Source organism: Lasioglossum baleicum, chromosome 8, assembly GCF_051020765.1.
Source record: "Lasioglossum baleicum chromosome 8, iyLasBale1, whole genome shotgun sequence".
Lineage (NCBI taxonomy): Eukaryota > Metazoa > Arthropoda > Insecta > Hymenoptera > Halictidae > Lasioglossum > Lasioglossum baleicum.
In genome coordinates, this window is record NC_134936.1 from 12608279 (window position 1) to 12627784 (window position 19506).

Here is a 19506-nt window from a genome sequence, read left to right on the forward strand (position 1 = left end):
TATCTCAAAGCGATACAGTTTCTTCCATGACAGTCTCAGATTAAGAACCTGTTCTGCTCTGCGAATTGCTCCTTTAAGTATCTTCGCGGATAATCTCGATGGTGTTGGTGCGAAATTTTTGTCGGATGACTGGCTGGTAGCCGACTTGTAATTTGTTTTCTACAAGGAAACCTGAGAAGCTTTCAATTTTTCATGACTCGTCGGCGTACTCGGACTATTACACGCTGCAATAATCATTCAACATTTCATTTTAATCGTACAAGTACGCCTAGCGTACTACGATAAAATTTGATCTACCAGTTAACGGTACCTGGCTTGATTTGGTGCAACATTTCAGAGATATCAAATAGACTCTCAGCTTTGACAGACAATTTAATTTGGTAGCGGTCCGGTATCGCTTCAGCATTTTCAGAAATAGAAGGTTGGAAAATGTATGAACAGGACTGCATATAAATTTTGACACAAACAGTAACCCAATTAGATCTGAAATGAATCTTGTCAAAATTTGATGAATCTTCAAAAAATCCACACAAGAATTGTTCACATCTATTACTAGCTACAGCGTGTTTAATTTATAGTATCAAAAATGAGTTTGATTTTCTCCTCGGAGAAACCCGATCCGAAATTGGCGATGACGTCGGGCTAGATATATCGGTCGGGCGTCGACTCGTCATTTCCAAAAGCGTGTCCGCGGAGATCATCGATTGCGCAATTTTCTTTCAGATTAAATGACGAACGATCGGGAGGGTTAAACGAACAGGAAGCCAATTCCGCGAGCGGGCTCTGGGTGACGTTGGACGGGCGCGTGTAATGTTTATTGTCGCGTTACATTGTAAGCGCGGTTAATGCGTCGACGATGATGTCACGCGCACTGAAAGTCAAATAAATGATTGGCCGGGGAGGGGAACGGGAGAGCGGGAAACACGAGCGAGCGAGAAACGCGAGAGCACAAACGCGCCCGGTCTCTTTCATTAATTTCTCTAACGTTTCAGCTCCTGCGCGGAGCTCTCATGAGGGAAGTTATATTTAAATATACGCGTTCTGCCGGCACGGAGGAAAGGGGACGTGTGCGCGCGAGCGAGCGAGAGCGAAAAAAAGAAGAAGAGAGAGAAAAAAAAGAAAAGAATAAGTACTACAGGCGCAACTGTAAGTAACACGAAATGTATTCTATATACCGGAGAGCGCGCGCGCATCGTACGCAAACGCTCCGCAAGGCTTTAGAGACGTATAATGTTCCGCGATACTTATCTTGTCCCGCCGACGGTTTCCTCTTCTTATCGTTAATTATGCGTCTTTTCCTAATTTCGCTCTTCCTTTCCAGGGAAATGTTCGCGGAAATTTATGTTCGATCTCGCCCACGACTGACGCGCATTGTGCCTCCGGTCTCCGGGTTTCTTTGTGCGGTTATAAAACCGTTTGGGAAACATTTTTCAAACATCAAGCATTGTTTACTGGCCCGAAACCTGCTTTCACATGTCCTGCAATTTTTCCTACAGACTCTGGAGCGATTTAAGAAGTGTTCATAACGTTTTTCTTGCATGTTACTATGTATTTCTCGGATCTTTTTTGTGAACTTTTTTTTTTATTGAGCCACTGGAACCTATTATAGGTTTATTTCAGCTTTTACAATTAGGCTTACAGAAATTTAGTCTTAATAATCGCTAAAAAAATGCATTTAATGGTAGAAAAAACTTAATTTTGCGCAGCTTATTTACTAATTTAATTCTTTGGGACTCATATAGACGACACTGCTATAGAACATGATCTAAATCCTCGGAGTTACAACTAGGATCATTAACAGCATTTACTGGATACACAGAGAGGCAGCGAGAAAACTTTCTATTTTCCTCGTGTACCATATTTCGCGGACTTCGACATTTTTGTGCAGTTTTCCGAAGCTTCTCGAATCTTTCTTACGAGCCATGGAACCGTTCAACGGAGTCTGTTAGGTTCTTGTCGTCGCTAGATATGTAAATAGTCGGCGGCAATTTTTTGGCTAGTAAACCAGCATGAATCGCGGCGGCCGTTTATTGTGGATAACTTCCCGCTGGTTATTATTATACGTCTCGTTCATTTTCCTGTTTTTCAGTGAATTACGATCCGAGGTAGCGCAGTTCGTTCTCGGTTTAAGTGGCCGTTAAATAATACGTACGTGGTAGGGGAGTGGCAATTGACGACTTACAGCTGAACAGCCCCGACACCGTTCGGTCTCTCCGTTCTTTCCGCGCGCCTTCCATCTGTCCTGTTCTTTTCCACGGCGCTGTGTTGGGCCCCGCGAGCCGCTTAATTTCAATCGAGAGAGAGAGACACCGAGAAATGCTAATTAGATCGTATTTATAGCGCGGTTTAAAGCGCGGGCATAACCGAGCGTAGATCGGTGTGAACCGCGTTACCATCCAACGCATCGCTACGTCGCATTTCGCGTTAATGGCCACAATTAGGTGTTTTAATTAGCGCCTCCGCACGCAGTGGCAGCTGCCGGGCTGCCAAATTAGGGCCGCCACGAAACAATAACTGCCGATTGAAGAACCTAATTAATGAAGAGGTTTCCTCGCCTCGAATCCTCGGCCGCGCTCGCGCGAGCAAGCGAACCGGCTTGTAACAACCGCCGCGCGACTCGGGGGCTTATAAATTAATAATTGGCTGTGATCTCGGACCGAGATATCATCGGTCGCCTCTCTTAGAGTGCCACCGGAAGAATAACCTTTGTAATTAAGTGCTCGCGAGGGACGGCACCGCGCGATCCCGGCGTGCTTTGCATATCGTGATTGGCTACCTTCGGGAAACGGCCTCCGAGCCGCTGCGAAACACGGCCAGGGGAAACGTCTTAATCCTCTGGTATCTCGGCCCCCGGTTCGCTAGTAATGGCCATGGAATCGCCACCTGGCTTACGCGGACCCCTACCTGCCTCGAACCATCTCCAGATTTTACGTATGAGCCCGTTTAAACGTCCGATTACACCGTGTCCACGCCCCGGGACGCTCCCTTCGCTCGATCTTTCAATCGCCGCGTCGGAAAAAAGTCGCGTCTAACAAATTATCTGCAGCCGATCCAACTGTTACACACGTATGCAATTATTTTTCCTGGGTAAATAAATGTACACGTTTTATTTGCTGGAAATTCGAGCTGGCTAACTTAAACCGGAAGGACGATTTTCCCGAAGCCATCGCAGCAGAACGCGGTTGATCGCGTTTTGCAGACATTATTGCAAGTTTTCATTATTCCGGCAATCTGGGAACTGGGACGTGGGCGCATCAAAGGGCGACACAACCTGTGGGAGACCCGGATCGCTTTCGCGTTTCCAAGAATAAATCCAGGTGTCGAATCGCCGTGACGACGCGATACGAGCGATCCGGGTGACGTCAGGGCCGTCTAATTATTCTGGATCGAGATCACGATTATCCTCGGGGGCTGGGGCGTATTCATAGAAAAGCGGTATCGGGCGTGGCCCGGTCTGTCCGGTACACGTTCCGCATACTCGGCACCGGCTGCGGTCCCATGAGCGAGTAACAACACCGAGTGTCAAGTCGCTGGCAACACAATGACGTTATAATGACTAATGATCATATCATTTAATTAACATCGCGCCTAACTAGCCTAGGCTTCATTAGGCCGGGCCGCGGCCTTAGATGGACGCGTACAACGCCACGCTTATTATGTATCTATCGGCCCGGCGATTGTCCGCGGCGCGTGTTAAAGCCGCCGCGTTGTACCGACACGGTTCCTCGTGGCTCCGTTGAATTTCCAGGGTCTCTGTAGTAATACGTACGCTGCGCGCACACACTATCGTATCGTTACGGTGCTCCGGGGAAAAGGAGGAAATCGGTGATCGATCGATCGGTCGATTAATTCTTGTCCCAGCGAACGCGTCGGCGCGTGTCGTCCGACAGGAAACCTTCCTGTAGAACGGTCTTGTACAGCGATTTTGTAGAATGTCGTAGAATGATTCGTGTTGAAGAATGATCGACAGCACCGATTACGATGTTGCCGACGGTGTCTCTATTAACGCGCCCCGTGATCTATTTACAAGTATTTGCATTCTGTCGTAAAAGAACTGAATGGAAAGCAGCGAATTAGCCAATTTCCTTTCAGATATGTCGTAATAGATGCTTCAGGAGTTAACCCTTTGCAATCGGAGCTACTTCAACTTGAAAATTAAACATCTAATTTTTAAATGTGTAGAAATTGATTAGACACAAACATATTTAATCGTGTAAACAATATTGTAAATAATGGTACAGCAATTTTTATGAGTCACCCCTCGACTGCTAAGGATTAATTAATTATCAGAGAAGTTATATTTTGCGAAGAGCCACAAATTAACCTGCAAAAAATATACTGATTCTGAACCTTCCTAAAAATTTATATCGATAAGAAATCCGCTGTACATTTTTTTAGGCATTCTCGATAATTTTCGTTCGAGAAAGTCTAACACGCCAGAACCAATGAAACGGTCTTAACAACTGGAAATTTGCACGAAGATGAAAGAGAATTTTCTAGAATGAAAATTCTGGCACGAACAGCTTTTCCTCCACGAGTCATTGTGGCTGCCTTCTAAATCGAAAGCACGGTCGCTTTCTACGAGGAGCCATTAACGGAAAAACGACGTCTTAAGTAGATATTAATTTCGCGAGCTCCCTCCGCCGACGCAAAACCTCTCGCACACGAGAGCCCGACCGGTCGAAAGTCGAGAAAGTCGCGGGTCCAGTTTGCTTTCTAATGCTTTTAGAATGTAATTGACGTGAGATTGACGCCCGTCTGCGAATCCGCGAGCAATTACCGCCGGGTTTGTCCATTAATTCGGTACGAGGAAATTCTTTTGCCTGCCGCGGAGGTAAGTAATCCCCGTCCCGGGTTAGACTGGAACTCGAACCGCGATCTTATAAATATACACCGGGGCCGCGTATTTACACGGACACAACGGGGATATTCGTGTGCGAATGGCCTACGGTTTGGATCGAACCGGAGCGGTTTCGCGGTTTACGCGGAAGACGAAGTTTCGGGTCTCGGCCTGGGAAATACGGTGTGCAACCGGAAAAACATTTGGTTGCTGCCGCCACGTCCGTCTCCGGAGATTTAATGATGCTCCATGAAACGGACATTGTGATTCATGGGAGCTCCTGTGCGTAGAAACAGCATCGGAGCAAGATAATCTAGCGCAAACTTCCCAAATACATTATACAGTAAAGTCGCGATAGTTGTCAGCCAGCCTGTGTTCTGCACGGACAACTATCGCATACCCAGTCGTATTGACAACTATCGTGACTGTACTGTACAATTTTTATCAATCGGTAGCACTGCAGACTCGCCTCTTGTAGTCTCGTCGCATAGTAGCTAAATTCTTTCATCATTTTGTATTTCACTTTCTCACTTTTTTCATGGATGTATGGAGTCTAGCCATTAGTACTTCCAATAAGGAGAAACGGCCAGCCATGCTCAGACACGTCAGAGATTCCTATTCCGTGCGCTTCCGACTTTCAAACGCGATGCTATTATATTTCGATTAGAATTCATCGACTGGTAGAATGTCCGTGTTCGAAAGTGACTGGACGTGATATGCAGATCATAGAATTAAAATATTTAGAACAGTGTAAAGAAAGAGATTGACAGTCTGATACAAGACAAACAGCCTAATTATACTAATCTAACGAACGACAATTTTTCAACTGGCGTAAATCCAGCGTGAAAATCGTTTTCGCGCTGTAAATCACTCGCCGATGCCCTAATTGAATGGCACCGGTGTAATTAATAACTCATTTACGTCGAATAATTACGCTTCCTTGGTCGAGGTAGTATAGATCACTGTGGATAATCGTTGTCGCAGGGCTGGTGGGGTAGATCGAGATCTGTCGAGCGGTCGGCGATCTCGGGGCGTGAAAAGTCACCGGTTAGAGTCGAAAGTCAATGCATATGTAATGCGACGTGGTCTATCCGGGCCGATCGCCGGCAGCGATATGCTAACGCGAGCCGCGTTACCTGTTTACTTATGATTATACCGCAATTATTGGATTTATCGACTACCGTTTCGAAGCTCCTGATTTATTTCAACATTAATCACGTTAATGATGCGCCGGCTAGGCAGCCTTCGACCCTTCTCCACCCCTCCCGTATCCACCCTGGCCGAACACACCAGCCCCCCTGGATAGCTAAACCGTGCGCATCGCGCGGGACGATCCCAGCAGGCCGGGCAAACAGGAAATGAGCATTTCGATCAAGATCGATCGTCACAATTACCGACGATTGCCGGAGCGAGCGGCGGCGGCGGCGGCGGACGTCGCGACGCGACGCGCGTTCGCGCCACGCTTAACTTCGCTAATGAGCCGAGTAACCTTAACCCACTATCCGAGCGCGAGCCTTCGCCGCCAATTTACGTCTCAATTTCGAACGGTTTTTACGCTGGATCCCGGCGACCTAAGATATTCACTATGCCGCTATAGTCACCTCCGAACAGTTCCCTTAACCCTAAGGCGGTTCACATAAACGCGTAAAAATTCATCTTTTTTTCTTAAGGGGGTAGACTCGTTTCCAGGATTGCAAAGACGCTGAGAGACAAGAACATGAGTGGTACCAGCTCGAAACTACAAGTGTCAATGAATGCTCATAAGGGGGTGTAGAGGGAAATGGAAGGATCACAATTTTTTACTTTGGGACTTTGTTTGGACTAGTTAGGAGGTAAACATACTAAAAGTCCTACTCCTAGGTGGTGAGCGGGTGCTGGGGGGCACGTAGAAGGTCCCCTTTTTCGGTTTTCCGCTTACATCTCGGAAATTATGTGTCTTAGCGATAAGACCATTCTATACAAAATTAAAGCTGACAAAATGTGCCGTAAGATCCACTCTATTCAGCAAAGTTCACTAATTGTGAAAAAGAAATGTTTGCCTCTCGTATTTTGCCTTATTTGATTAGTTAACTCTTCAGCACAATTAGTGAACTTTGAGCGCGGATATCTCGGAAGCTATGCGAGATATCGAAAAACTGAACCCAATCAATCTTGTGGTGCATTTTGTCTGCATTAATTTTGTTTAGAATGGTATTATCGCTAGGACGCAGTTTCCGAGATATAAGCGGAAAACCGAAAAAGGGGACCTTGCACCCTGCTCACCTCCTGGGAGTGAGGACTTTTAGTATGTTTACCTCCTACTCCAAATAAAGACCCACAGTTAAAAATTGTGTTCCTCCCATTTTCCTCTACAACTTTTCGTTGACCAGACTAAATTACGCTGCCGAATAATGCAAATTACACCTCGTAAACGAAAAAATAGGACTTTTGAGGGCGATAGCGCCCTAGATCGATCTTTTATCTAGCGTTTTTGATTACTAAAAACCCCGATTTTTGTACACCCTTGCAATCCTGGAAAAAGGAATCTACTCCCCTAAGTTGACGATACTGTATCTAACGTAGCAATTAAAATGGCCTGAAGGGAACGTTCATTTCTGAGATTTCGAGGAGGTTAGGCGCCTCAGGACAACTATGGCAGTCATCCAACTAAGATCGATGGCCATTCGATCGGCTGGTCGGACAACGGCCGATTTTTTCCCGGGGACTTTTATGGTCGGCGAACGAGGCAGAAGAAAGGGACAGGTGATCGTGAACCGTCGAGGCGAGAGGAAAAAATTGACGGCGCCGAGAGTTTTTAATTAATACGGGAATTAATGGGGTCGCGGTGGGGATAGTCGAAGGCGATCGGTCTCTGAATGGCTCTTTTATTATTACGATCGAGGGATTAAGGACTCCTCGTCGGGGCAGCGGAATGTGAAACCTTGACACGTAATTAGCACACGCGACGGGCTTATAATGAACTCCCGTAATGATGTAAACACTCGATCTTATCGGTGAACTCTTCCGGAAATCGGCACAGCAAATGTTCTGTTATAATTCGTTACGTCGGAAAGTTGTCGGCGGTTGTACCGCGAGTATCCTGTGGCAATTAAAAAAAACCGAGGATGGGCGAAAACCGACGAGAGCAGAAAAAAAAGAAGAAGCGGAACGAAGGAACGAAATATATAAATTTACCCCTCGTAACGAGGGAAAATGCATTTTGGAAGGACGCCCGACAGGCCGGCACTTGATTAACACTAGATTTAATCGATCTCGAAACGAGCGCTCCAATTTAGACCCGAAAATAGTTGTTCCTTCTCGAAACACTCTGGACGAACTGGAGCATCCTTTCGAGGGCTATAATAACGCCATTAATTTATTACTATCCTGTCGACAAATTAGAATTCCCTAGACAAGAACAAAGTCAAACAATTAAGATTTATAAAACCGGATCTGGTTTTATTCTGACGATAGTCTCCGCTGGAATGGTGTCACTTAAAATCAAATTTTTCGTCCGGCACTGAACCCGTCGGTACTTCCTGGTACATTTATTTTTCGGGGATTATCGCGGTGATCTACCGGTGAATCGTTGATCCTTTTTCACGCCCCGCGGAACGCGAGCACGCCGTTGTTATTTCTTTTCCCTTTTTGGAATCGCAGAGATGGAAATAACGCCTACGGGCAACAGCCTTCACCCATTTCTCATCGTTTCGCCTTGACACGAAACTTTCATTCCAATTTATAATAATCCTCCTTTGAGGCGAAACGATCCCGTTGTTATTAGACTCTGAGGCTGTCACTGCCCCCCGCGGACCTTCCGCAAAACGATCGGAACGGCATAATCGAGCGCCGATTAATATTCATACGGTGCACGCGTCGCTGTAAATCCAGACTCTTTCGCGACGCGACGGTGCAGCCGCGATCAATAACATCCGAACCATCGATATAAGATAATTCACGAATTATTCATCCGTTTGCTTGTTAACTTTACACACTTATGCGTGCAATTAGTCGCGCCCTGTGGACGACGTCTCTGCTGAATTCAGTACGCGTTTTCGATAAAGATCTACGCACAAGATCCTGAACGCTGAAGCTTTATTCCTCATTGATCGGTAACATAGGAGTTACAGTGAAATTTACCAACTTTCAATATTTTAAATCAACTCTGAAAATTTGATAAATTTTTTTCCAAGCTCAGCTCTTTCAAATACGAAAGAAAAAAGTCTTTTACATTTTATCGTAGAGTAAACATCTTTAATATTTGTGGGTGAAATTGTGAACCTTTCGTTTGAAGGATCGAGATCGTCGCCAAAATTCGACTAAATCCGACCGTAATAAATACGCTGGATGATTAATAAGAGCGGAACGGCGACCGCGAATGATTCAGAACAAGGGATGCCATTTACTCGCGGTGGCTAGGCCGTTATAAATCTTTCCGGATCCTCGTCGATCGTCGCCGGGGTGCACGTTACAGCCGTCGATTAAGAATTAGATAATTAATTACAGCCGGACATGATGTAGCAATGCTGCGACGATATTATCGGCGCATATATTTGGCTACAGGTTAGGACACACCGTGCAGGGTGCGAGTGTTGAGTTGATGTTTGCCAGCTGATTGATGATGTAACATCATCCCGGTCGCCCACCCACCGATTTCCGCCGTTTCACCCGTTTCCACCCCCTGGCCCCTGAAACCCCTCACATTTCTACCCTCTGCCCAGTGGTGTCAACCCTCTCACTTTCTATCCTTCCGCGCAGCCTGCGGATGGATACCCTAAACAGATCCGATATATGTATATACATATATATATATATATGCGCACACATCCATCGGCCCCGTTAAATAGATTTCAATGTTCTAATCCTAAATTAGTTAATTAATTTATCGATCCGGACGAGATACTGGCGATCGTTTCCAGCGATTACGCCACGGGCGCAATGTTTTACGTTCGAAACTCGAATTTCGATGCATTCTGCTTGCTTATCGGCGACGCATGAATATTAATCGGTAATTGGATGATTAATGACAGAAAAAGACGATCGATCGCGGCCTGTTTCGACGAACTAAGTTTATGGAGATCCGAGCCCTGACGAATTGCCGACCCCGATTGCGAGAATCGATCCGTCGAGAGTTTGATTAGAACGATTATGCTCGAATTTGAGAGATCGGAGAAATCGTGCGTGTGCGAATAATTCGTTTGTCCATCCTGTTTTACTATAACGATGGTAAACATATGCTTGTTGAGATGTGTATGATTCTGCGTTTAAACTGTTCTAGCTGATCTTTTTATTTGCACAGTAGACTGTGGATATTTTCTCACATTCAGAACAATTTAAAAAAAATACTGTTGTATTATTTCCAATCTATCAGACACATTAAGGAAGAATAGAAATTTTCACACCAGGTTTGTTGGAATTCATGCAGAAGATATTTATTTCGCGTAAATATCCTCTGTCCAGGCATTATGTTTCTAATACTTATAAAGCATCGGAACAAGTCAGCCTAGACGGCCCCGCGTTTATATCCAGGATATTTCCCGAAACAGCGAACAATTGCCGAAAAGAAAACGAGAAGAGAAACACACGCTCGCGGATCCAATAAAAGCAGCAGCCTTTTAAGCGGCGCGGCCATCCAACCCGAAGATCGAAACTCTTTTTTCACAGCGGCGTTCGTTTCATCGGTGTTTAGCTCTGTAGGGGTGGTCGGATGGCCGTTCGCCGGGTGGTTGACGGCGCGGGGGAGGGAGGGTGGTTCTGGCAGGGTTCGGAGGGGGTTGGAGGGAGGAGGAACGGTTGTAGGTGGCCTCCACCTACGATAATCTACCCCCGTGGCCCCCATAATGCGCATCCCTCCGGCCGCAATAATGATGATTTATTTCAGAGCTAAAAATTGCGCGAACGCCGAGGCATGAGTAATGTTCCGATGTGGCCCCACCCTCCCGATGCTGGGCCAGCCAGCTTTTTTATCCGCGCAAACGTTATGAATTCCATTGACCCGTTCGGGGGTGGTAGGGGTCCGCGGCGTCGAGGGCTGGTCCTCCAGATAATGGCGGATCCCTATTTATTTATCCGAGCATACGAGCAGACACGACTGATCGTCTTCCATTCATCGTAGAGGCTTTTTGATTTCCGCAGATGTCGGCCGGAGCTTTAATAGCAGGTCTCGCCATTGCGGAAATTCGCGAGTGCGGATACGCGACAAACCCGAAAACCAACGGGAGAACGGTTGAGTGTATTTCGGACGATCGACTCGATAATTGCGAGGATCGACGGTCGTGTAACCGTCTATACAATCTTTTCATTATTTAGCTACCCCTATATAAAACCACCCTTACGTTCGCTCAGCGATTGCGATTTATTTCTCCTGAACAGCCACAAAAATTATAGAAAATTCTAAGCGGTCTGAAACTGAATAAAAATCCACGGGTTCTCACCCTTCTGCCATGATAACCCTCATTGTCGTAATCAAAAGATTCGCAACTCGCGGAGAATCGTGGGAATCGTCGTAAACAGGGCGGTTGTGTTCGTCGAGAGGTGTGTGCAAGTGCAAGGGGCGATACCGAGTCGGGTTGCGCATAAAAACCCAACACCGATAACAATTATCCGTGCAAGGCAGCGCGAGGAATCAAAACATTATGAACGCACAAAACGATTGTTCGAACGTCAGCGACGCTTGGCCGCGAGAGCCCGAGCGAGGGTGGAAAAAAAAGGGGTTGGTAGGGTTGGGTGGCTGTTCAGAGGGTGGTCTGGGTTGCGGGGGTGTGCAGAGAGAGCGATATCGGCAGGCGCAGGGCCGGGTTGGAAGCCGACGACGCAGCAAACAGCATCGAGATGCACAAAAATCGGTCCTTTCAGCTTAAAATTACGGTTGTCGCGTGGGTGGCGGAATAGCTGATGGGGTGGTATTGTACGGGGGTGGCGTAGACGGGAGATCCGGCCACTATGCGCGGGGTGGTGGGTGGTCTCCGCGGGGGGAGGCAGAGGGTGGTAGAAGAGCAAAAGGTAGGGGAGAGAACCAGGGGGGAGGGTGGTGGCGGTGGTGGCGAGGGGTGGTGAGTATGTGTCCCGGAAAAAAATCCATACAATCCGATCAGGACAATGTATTCGTGTGAAACGCTCGATTGTCTGGGTGTTCACGTGTGTTCGGACATTGATACGGAAGCCAGATCTGAGCGTGTACTGATAAATGTGAAAAAATCCCCCATTTTTAAAACCAGCGTCGCCTGCCGGCGCGTGATGCTGCCGCTGCCTCTGCGTGAACGTGTGGGCGAACGTGTGTTGCCCGAAGAATCAGCCCTGGTGGCTGTGCCTCCTCCAACCGGCTCCTCCTCCTCCAACCTCCTGCACTCTCTCTCTCTCTCACACTCTCTCTCACTCTCTTCTCATCCTCTCCGCATCATCCCCCTGAACACATCCAACCCTCTCTCTTTCGGCCAGTGCCTCTCGTTTCCACTCGTCCCGATTCTCTCCCTGTTTTTTTCCCGAACCCCGCGCTCGTTTTCTCTCTGTCTCCCGTCGCCACCCCCTTTCGACGAGCGGTATTGTCGAAACAACGAGAGCGGCTTTGTCCTTTGGTCCCCGCTGTAAAATCCTGGGCGTATTTTAAATTCGCGGCATTTTATCGCATTCGCTATTTATCGACGGGCTGCACGTCCAAAGGACTCATCGCACGCTCGCTCTCCCTTTCTATCTCTGCCCTTTCTTTCTCTCTTTTTCTATGTTTCTGTCTCTGTCTTTCTCCCGTTGTTTCTCTCGTTCCGAGAGTCACCCTCTCTCTTCCGCAGTCCCCGCGACAGATAAAACACCCGCGCCGCTCGATGCCCGAACGATATCGCCCGGCGATCATCGCCGGCATGATCTTCGCTAGGAATTGTTGCCGTTTGCGAGGCAACGATAGCTGAGGGCCCGCAACAAACGAGGCCGAAGATCTCCACCCGATGCTGCACAGACCGTTCGCATCCGAGCGTTCCACTTTTTCGAGCACATGCTGCCGACAGAACTTGTCGCGATGATTGTTCGAATGATCTATTGATCAAACGTACTGGTTGATCAATTTTCAGTCTGGTACTGGAGGGAAATTGTTGGAATCTTTTCTGATAGATTTTTCAACTTGTTCATTTAGTAGAAGCGCTAGTTGATTGTTTTGTTGATAATTTAACTTGTAGAATCAAGAAAAGTTCTGAAGGATGGAGGTCCTTCTTGGCACTCTAAATTCGTTCCGCGGTGATTCTTGGATTTTTATTTGCGGATCTGGGTGGATCCGAGGGTCGATCTTGCCGCATCGATTAAATACCGCGCTGGAATATTGCCTCGGACGATAATCGTGTATTAATGGCGGTCATAAGTCAAAAATTCGCGCTTTTAACACACTTTTGTACCGGCGACTGTAGTATTTCTTTTGACGAAGTATAATTATCGTCGCGTGAATGGGGCGCGCAATTTACTGGGAGCGAAATGCAATTGGTCGGTGGCGGTGCAACCGGGGGCGACGGGGGAGGAAACGAATCGCGATTCAGGCGGACGAAATAAAACAACAAAAAAAAAAGGAAGTAAAGAACGAACGGGGAAAATAAAGCGAAGAATATGTATTAATTTATTCTTAATTCCGCACGTCCAATTACTTTCACCGGGCGTTGCATAACTAATTACGAATTTCCTTCGGCAACCCGATTTTCATCGCGGCGGCGCGCGACCCAGTCCGGCACGGCCCGTTTTGTAACTTCTTATACAAATTTATTATACCATCATAATTACATGAATATTTTATTCCGCGGCCAGGCACTCTCGCGCGCCTCTTACTAATTAAAGCCATTCTTCGTATCTGCTTAAGCTATCCTCGATAAACCCGTTATAGAATCCTGCAAGCCGAAACCGGCCAATAGGGCTGGAAAATTCGCGGATCTCCCTTTCTTCGGCAATAAATTTATCGCGGCGAAAGCGGACGCGGGATAATTAAACGGGCGTAAGAACCGGTAGCAGGAGAGAGACTCGTCCAATTAAATCGATGCGGAAAAGGAACGCGAAAGGGTTGCGGGAAACCGCCGCGAAAAGTGACGGAGGTCCGTCTCCCCGCAACACGTGCATTACCCTATTTATTTTTTCCACTGGTTGTACTAATTATTTTCGAGATTGAATAAATTAATCATCCTCTTGTGGACCAACTGAATTGAATAAAAATTTTGCGCGTTCCCATTGTAAACATAAATCAACCCCTTCGTGTCTGTCGAAACTACAGGATGAAAGAGCTGGAACGCTCGTATTATAAAAATGATCATTTACCTATTCGAGGAAAGTCGCCCCCAAATAGGGGTAGTAATTCTCGATTGCACGTGGCTGGTGCAAAAAGGCTGTTCGCAGCGATCCAGCAGGCGGACAGGTCGTTGTGAGAGGATCCCGAGGAAAGTGTTCGGCAGCACTTCCGGTCGGAGCAGTCGTCGCATCAGCAGCTACCATTCTAATAGGATAACGACGTGTTCCAGATTTCGTTATACGAGCGTGAGCGGGTGTCTATGGCTGGGGCCAGTTTCGAGCAATGCTCTGTAGAATGCCATAGACCGGGGGCGTCGAATACGATCAAGAGAGGGATGGGGTTCAGGAAGAGGAGCAGCATGAGAGAGAGGGGAGGAGGAAACGTACGAGGAAGAGGAAGAGAGGGTGTTGGGGTATAACGCAAGGGGTGAAGATGAGGACACGAATAGTCGGATTCGTTGATAGCGAGTAGGTGTACGTTCGGCTACCAATCAAGCGGCCCCGAAACCTCATCGGTTTTTTCCTCCTGTTCGATCCCCCTTTTCCCACCCCCTTTTTCCACCCGCTCCCGAACCGATCGTCCGTCCAACCACCCTTCTATCCCCGCGAACCCGGGTCCATCGTTCCTTTCGCTCTACCGTCCGTAACAACCCAGTCTCTCCTCGTTCTTTCTCTCTCTCTCCCTCGCTCTCGTTCGCAACCCTCTCTGCACCCCTCTGATCCTACGTAGTGGTCCACCCAACCGGCTCACCAGCCCCATACCCCGGCAATGTTCCATTTTTTCGCCCGGCTATCCCGCAACTCGAACTCGCGATGCAATTATAATCCAGCTTTATGAAAAAAGAGGAAGGAAAAAAAATGCATCGCAAATGTGATTGAGCACCGATACGGTGGCGAGATTGGTCGACGGGAAGGGGGGCAGGCGGGAGGGCGGGAGGTAGAGGATCGCGGGGGTGGAAGGGGGATGGAGCACACGAGGCAAGAGGAGCAGGAGGAGGGTGCAAAAGAGGGTGGCATGGGTGGGCGGTCGGAGGGCAGAGAGTTCGTCGGTGGCAAGCGGTTCCGAAGGGGGTTAAAGGGGGAAACGGGGTACAGGTGGGAGGCAGGGGGTGCAGCGAGAGAGAGAGAGAGAGAGAAGTCTGCTATATAGTGGCACACATGGGAGGGGGTTGAGGGATTGGTCAAAGCGCTTGGTTGCCGGTGCTGATAAAAAATTACACCCGAAAAAAGTATCGCCGTCACCCCGCCGCCCCCGCAGTCGCCACCGGTTACTCGTCCCCCTGTTGGCTCTCTTTTTCCCTCCGTCGACCGTGTCTCTGTTCCGCGTGGACCCCCGTTTTCGACTCGTCCCTCGCCCTCCTCTGAACGGCTCCACGGCTCGACAAGCTAGCCAAACCTCGGGTATACATTATTCCTGCCGGCCAACCCCTTTGGACGGCGGAACACTGAAAATTGTTCGGAAACAAATTCAACCTTCCTCCTCTTCCTCACACGGCAAACCCCCCGATTTCCCTCCCCTCACCCCCAGTCGTTTCCACCCCCTCGGCGGCAGACGTGCTTCATACGCGATCGCGCGAAACGACGTTCGTCTGATTGGAACCGAATTTTTTTGGTGTCCTAACGTTGATCGCTTTGTTTATCGCGGCGGGGGTGAACGAGGCGGGCGCACGCGGTCTTAATCGATTCTCAGCCTGCGATTGTGGGTCGTGTCCTGTCGAGTTTGCGGAAAATGCGCGCGGTTTACGGAGACATCATTTAGCGGTTAATTTAACGCACCCGCCGCCGCCGATTGTCGCGCCTGCGGAGGGCGACCTGTCCGAACGTCATTTCACCCTGTTGGACGACTAAGATTTCTCCTGGCGATTTTTTGGCTGATGAGGAACTTTGACTAACCCTAAACATAGCAGGCATTAAAGTATCTGGTCACTGTTGCCGTACAAAAATGGCAACAGTAAATTTATTTAATTATTTAAAATTTTTATAATTTCGTGAAAAGAAAACGCGAAACAAACGCGGCAGCCGGGTCAGAATGACCCAGGGATCGCCGGCGGATGGTTGCCGGTTGTTTGTCGGCGCGATGAAATGTTTGTGGGATGTCGGAAAAATTCCGGCGGACGACGATAATTGCAGGTTCGAAACAAAACGCACGGCAAAGGTCTTGGCGCCCGTGCTCATTTCCTTTCTCATTTAGGTCTGTAAAAACCGCTCATGATATCGCGTTACTAATTAGTAAATGAAACAGGTCGAGATAATGCCGGTGTCACAGCGGAACATATTGCACAATGCGTTACAACTGCAATCTCCGCACGGCCGGAGGTCGGCTGACGCGAGGCAACTCTCTCTCTCTCTTCTCTACCTCTTTCTTTTTTATTTTGCACTCCGAAAAAAAATGTTAATCATATTAGTTCCATTTAATGACTTTATCTGGATGATATTTTGCATCGGGTGCCACGACTGTAGAATATTAACACCCGCCAGTGATATAATTAAATTTAATTTAAAAACCTGTTCGGGGCTTCGGTCTGGCACTGGTAACGAAATATAATTTTAATGAACATACGTCTAATGACGCTGTCGTTTTATTGATAATTAACTGTTTCGCGTGGATCCTCCTTTTTCGCGATCCGAGCCCGAGTTTTGCGATCCGATAAATCATCGCGTGGCCAAAACAGGAAATTGATTTTGAAATATTGTTTTAGAAAATTGTCACACTGGAATAAATTAATATTTCTCTCTTTAGTACTTTTATTAAGTCGCATTTGTATAATTCCTGAAATTTTAAAATTACACCTACGCATTTTTCTCACAAATGCATAAAATCCGCATTCCACCGACAAGGTGTACCAAATAATGGTAAAAATAAATTTATAAACAGATACTAACAAATTGAAAGGAACGTATACAATTATGAAGCGATGCATAGAAAATGATATTTCGCTGGAAATAATTTTTACACCCTCATTTTCATACTTTCGTTTTTTGGTTGCGCGAAACCACCCCTATAAGAAAGAGACGACGCGTCCGAAAGCGGATAAAACATTTGCACGGTCGGTTCGATGGAAATTTGCATATTAGTAGTCAGATTACTACAGGACCGTGTGGCCGGGTTCACAGAGTGAATGACAGGAGTTTGCAAGTTTCATAATTTTTTCAGAAGGAGACAAATTTGTATCAGCGGTATCAATCGCGCGGCTAATGCCGGCACGCGGGTAGAAAATTGCGAGCGGGATTGCGAACCCCGTCGTCCAACCGATTGGAACCAAATTTGGCACGAAATCACGTCCCCGCAGTGGTAGCGACTCGTTTAAAAATTCATACGACGTGTCCTGTAAACCTTTTATCGTTCGGCTTTCACTGCCGGCACCCAGACCGATTCCTTGATTGTCCTCCTTGACGCCTGCACTCGGAATAGAATCCATTAAACCCACTGATAAATTGTTAACCCCTTGTGCTACAACAGGGGTCGGCAAACACTTCTTCTGACAAGGGCCAAAACGTAAAATTTGTAGGCTAGGGGTCGGCTAGCAAGCTCGAAGAAAAAACCAGGTTCAAAATTTCTTTACTAGGAAGTGACATTTTTACATAATGTTTTTTATTTTACGTAATTTGATTTATTTTTTCGTGTTGATGACATGAAAATTCTGAAATTTTCCAGTTATTCCTTCCAATTATACATATGCTATGGTGCTGTATGCTATGATAAATTTTCAAATTTGATTTTTTCTTATTTCATTGGATTATTCTTCTGCATTTGCATATTTGTGTTTTAAATTTAATTTGACAGCATTTCGTTCGTCTTGAAAATTATTCTGGATTAAGTCCTTGATATTAGGCCCCCGGAAAATTAATTACGGACTTCCGCTTGCGTTTTTACAACTTCGTGCGCAACGCGCGTGATTTTTATTTTATTTTTCTTGCGTTCTTCGTTCTCATTTAGAAAAACGCCTCGCTCTTTTGTCTTCATTAATTACTTCTGTAATTATGCGCTGTAGAACGCAAGGCGATCCCCAAAATATGAGACTATTTTTCTGCTACTCCGTTGGGGAGGGAACCTGAGACTGGATTTAGAATCATTCTGCACATAATTGTGGGGAAAGAGAATGGCTGTTCTGGTTTAGGGAACTGTGATTTCTGGTAAGGCTCGGTTAAAAATTCCTTTGTTTAAAATCGATATAAAAATCAACCTTTCAATTATATTTAAACGTGAAGGAACGAAAACACCGTCACGTAGAAATTATAAAAATGATTTCGACTTTGTCGATTTATTAATAATTATTGCAGAGTCAATAATCCTTTGCGTCCATCAAAGCTAATATTGAAAGAATCATAAAATCCCCGTTCTCGAATGTTAAAAAAAACGCTGAAAGTGTCTTAAAAAAAATAGTCCGAAAAATTTCGGTACCGAACGAATTTCGTCTGTTCCGTCTATCATTGGACCGCGTGTAATAAAAACAAATGTGCTTGAAGCACACCGACAGGTACGGTACATATTTTCTCATATCAGATAATTTATTCTGGATTTTTCGCTAGGGTGGGAGAAAAACAAAAAAAAATGTTCCATCCAGAAAGCTAATTTTTCTGCAAGCGACATTAAATTGCGAATTCATGAGTGGCGCAAAATCTTTTTCGATTTGTGTAACACTTTTATAGTCCGTGCACCGGGCAAAAACACATAAACTGTTGTTAAAGTATATTCGGATGTTTATTTTATTTCATTTTTTATGCTTGTGAATGGTACAAATGCAGGAACATCCGCAGCCTGGCTATTACCGTGAAGCTTCGCGCGCCGTGTATTTTTATCCGTTCGATTTTTATGTTTAATGTTTATTCACCTTTATATTTGCAAAGCATTAATGAAGTTTGTTCGATACTAATTAATACGGCGCGAGGAGTGGCGGGGAGGCAGGTCCGAAATGATATTAATTCAATAAAAGAAGTTGAAAAATATTTTCGACTTACTCGCAACAAATTACCGTTCCTGTTTATTGATAATTAATTATCTGTCGTGCCTTCCATTTTAATTTTCGCGAACCTCCGCCAAATGCAAATATGAAGCACAGTTTTTTGTATCGTCGGCTGACGAATTATTATTACCCGCGTTTTCGTTACGTGTTTTAATTAATCAAGACGAAAATACCTACCTGACAATGATTCGTACAATGTTTTTTTTTAAATATTTTACATTCAACATGATTTATTCAACTTGAATTTTATTTAAAACATTTTAGGAAGTATTTAAGCATTTTTTTAAAACTAGAGCATGGAAAAATTATAAGATAAAATTTTGGCTGGAAGGACAACATATAAATATCAAAATGATGTACAATAAAATATATTAATAATACAACCACTATTAAACCTGATCAAAAATAGCTAAAACTTTTAGCGCCAATTCCGAGCATCGTTTCGAGTAAAAGTTCGTTTCTGCAAGACCAGCA

At 46.1% G+C, this 19506-nt stretch overlaps 1 protein-coding gene and 1 long non-coding RNA gene across 5 annotated transcripts in view; one reads left to right on the top strand and one right to left on the bottom strand.

Annotated features, from left to right (window-relative positions):
- The window catches only part of Pdm3 (POU-domain protein pdm3), a 222471-nt gene that overhangs the window by 121723 nt on the left and 81242 nt on the right, over positions 1–19506 (bottom strand). The gene's annotated exons all lie outside the window — the stretch shown is intronic.
- The window catches only part of LOC143211377 (uncharacterized), a 93309-nt gene continuing 74374 nt past the window's right edge, over positions 572–19506 (top strand). The window contains exon 1 of the long non-coding RNA XR_013009446.1: positions 572–1146. This is a non-coding gene — a long non-coding RNA (uncharacterized LOC143211377). The remainder of the gene's footprint in view (positions 1147–19506) is intronic.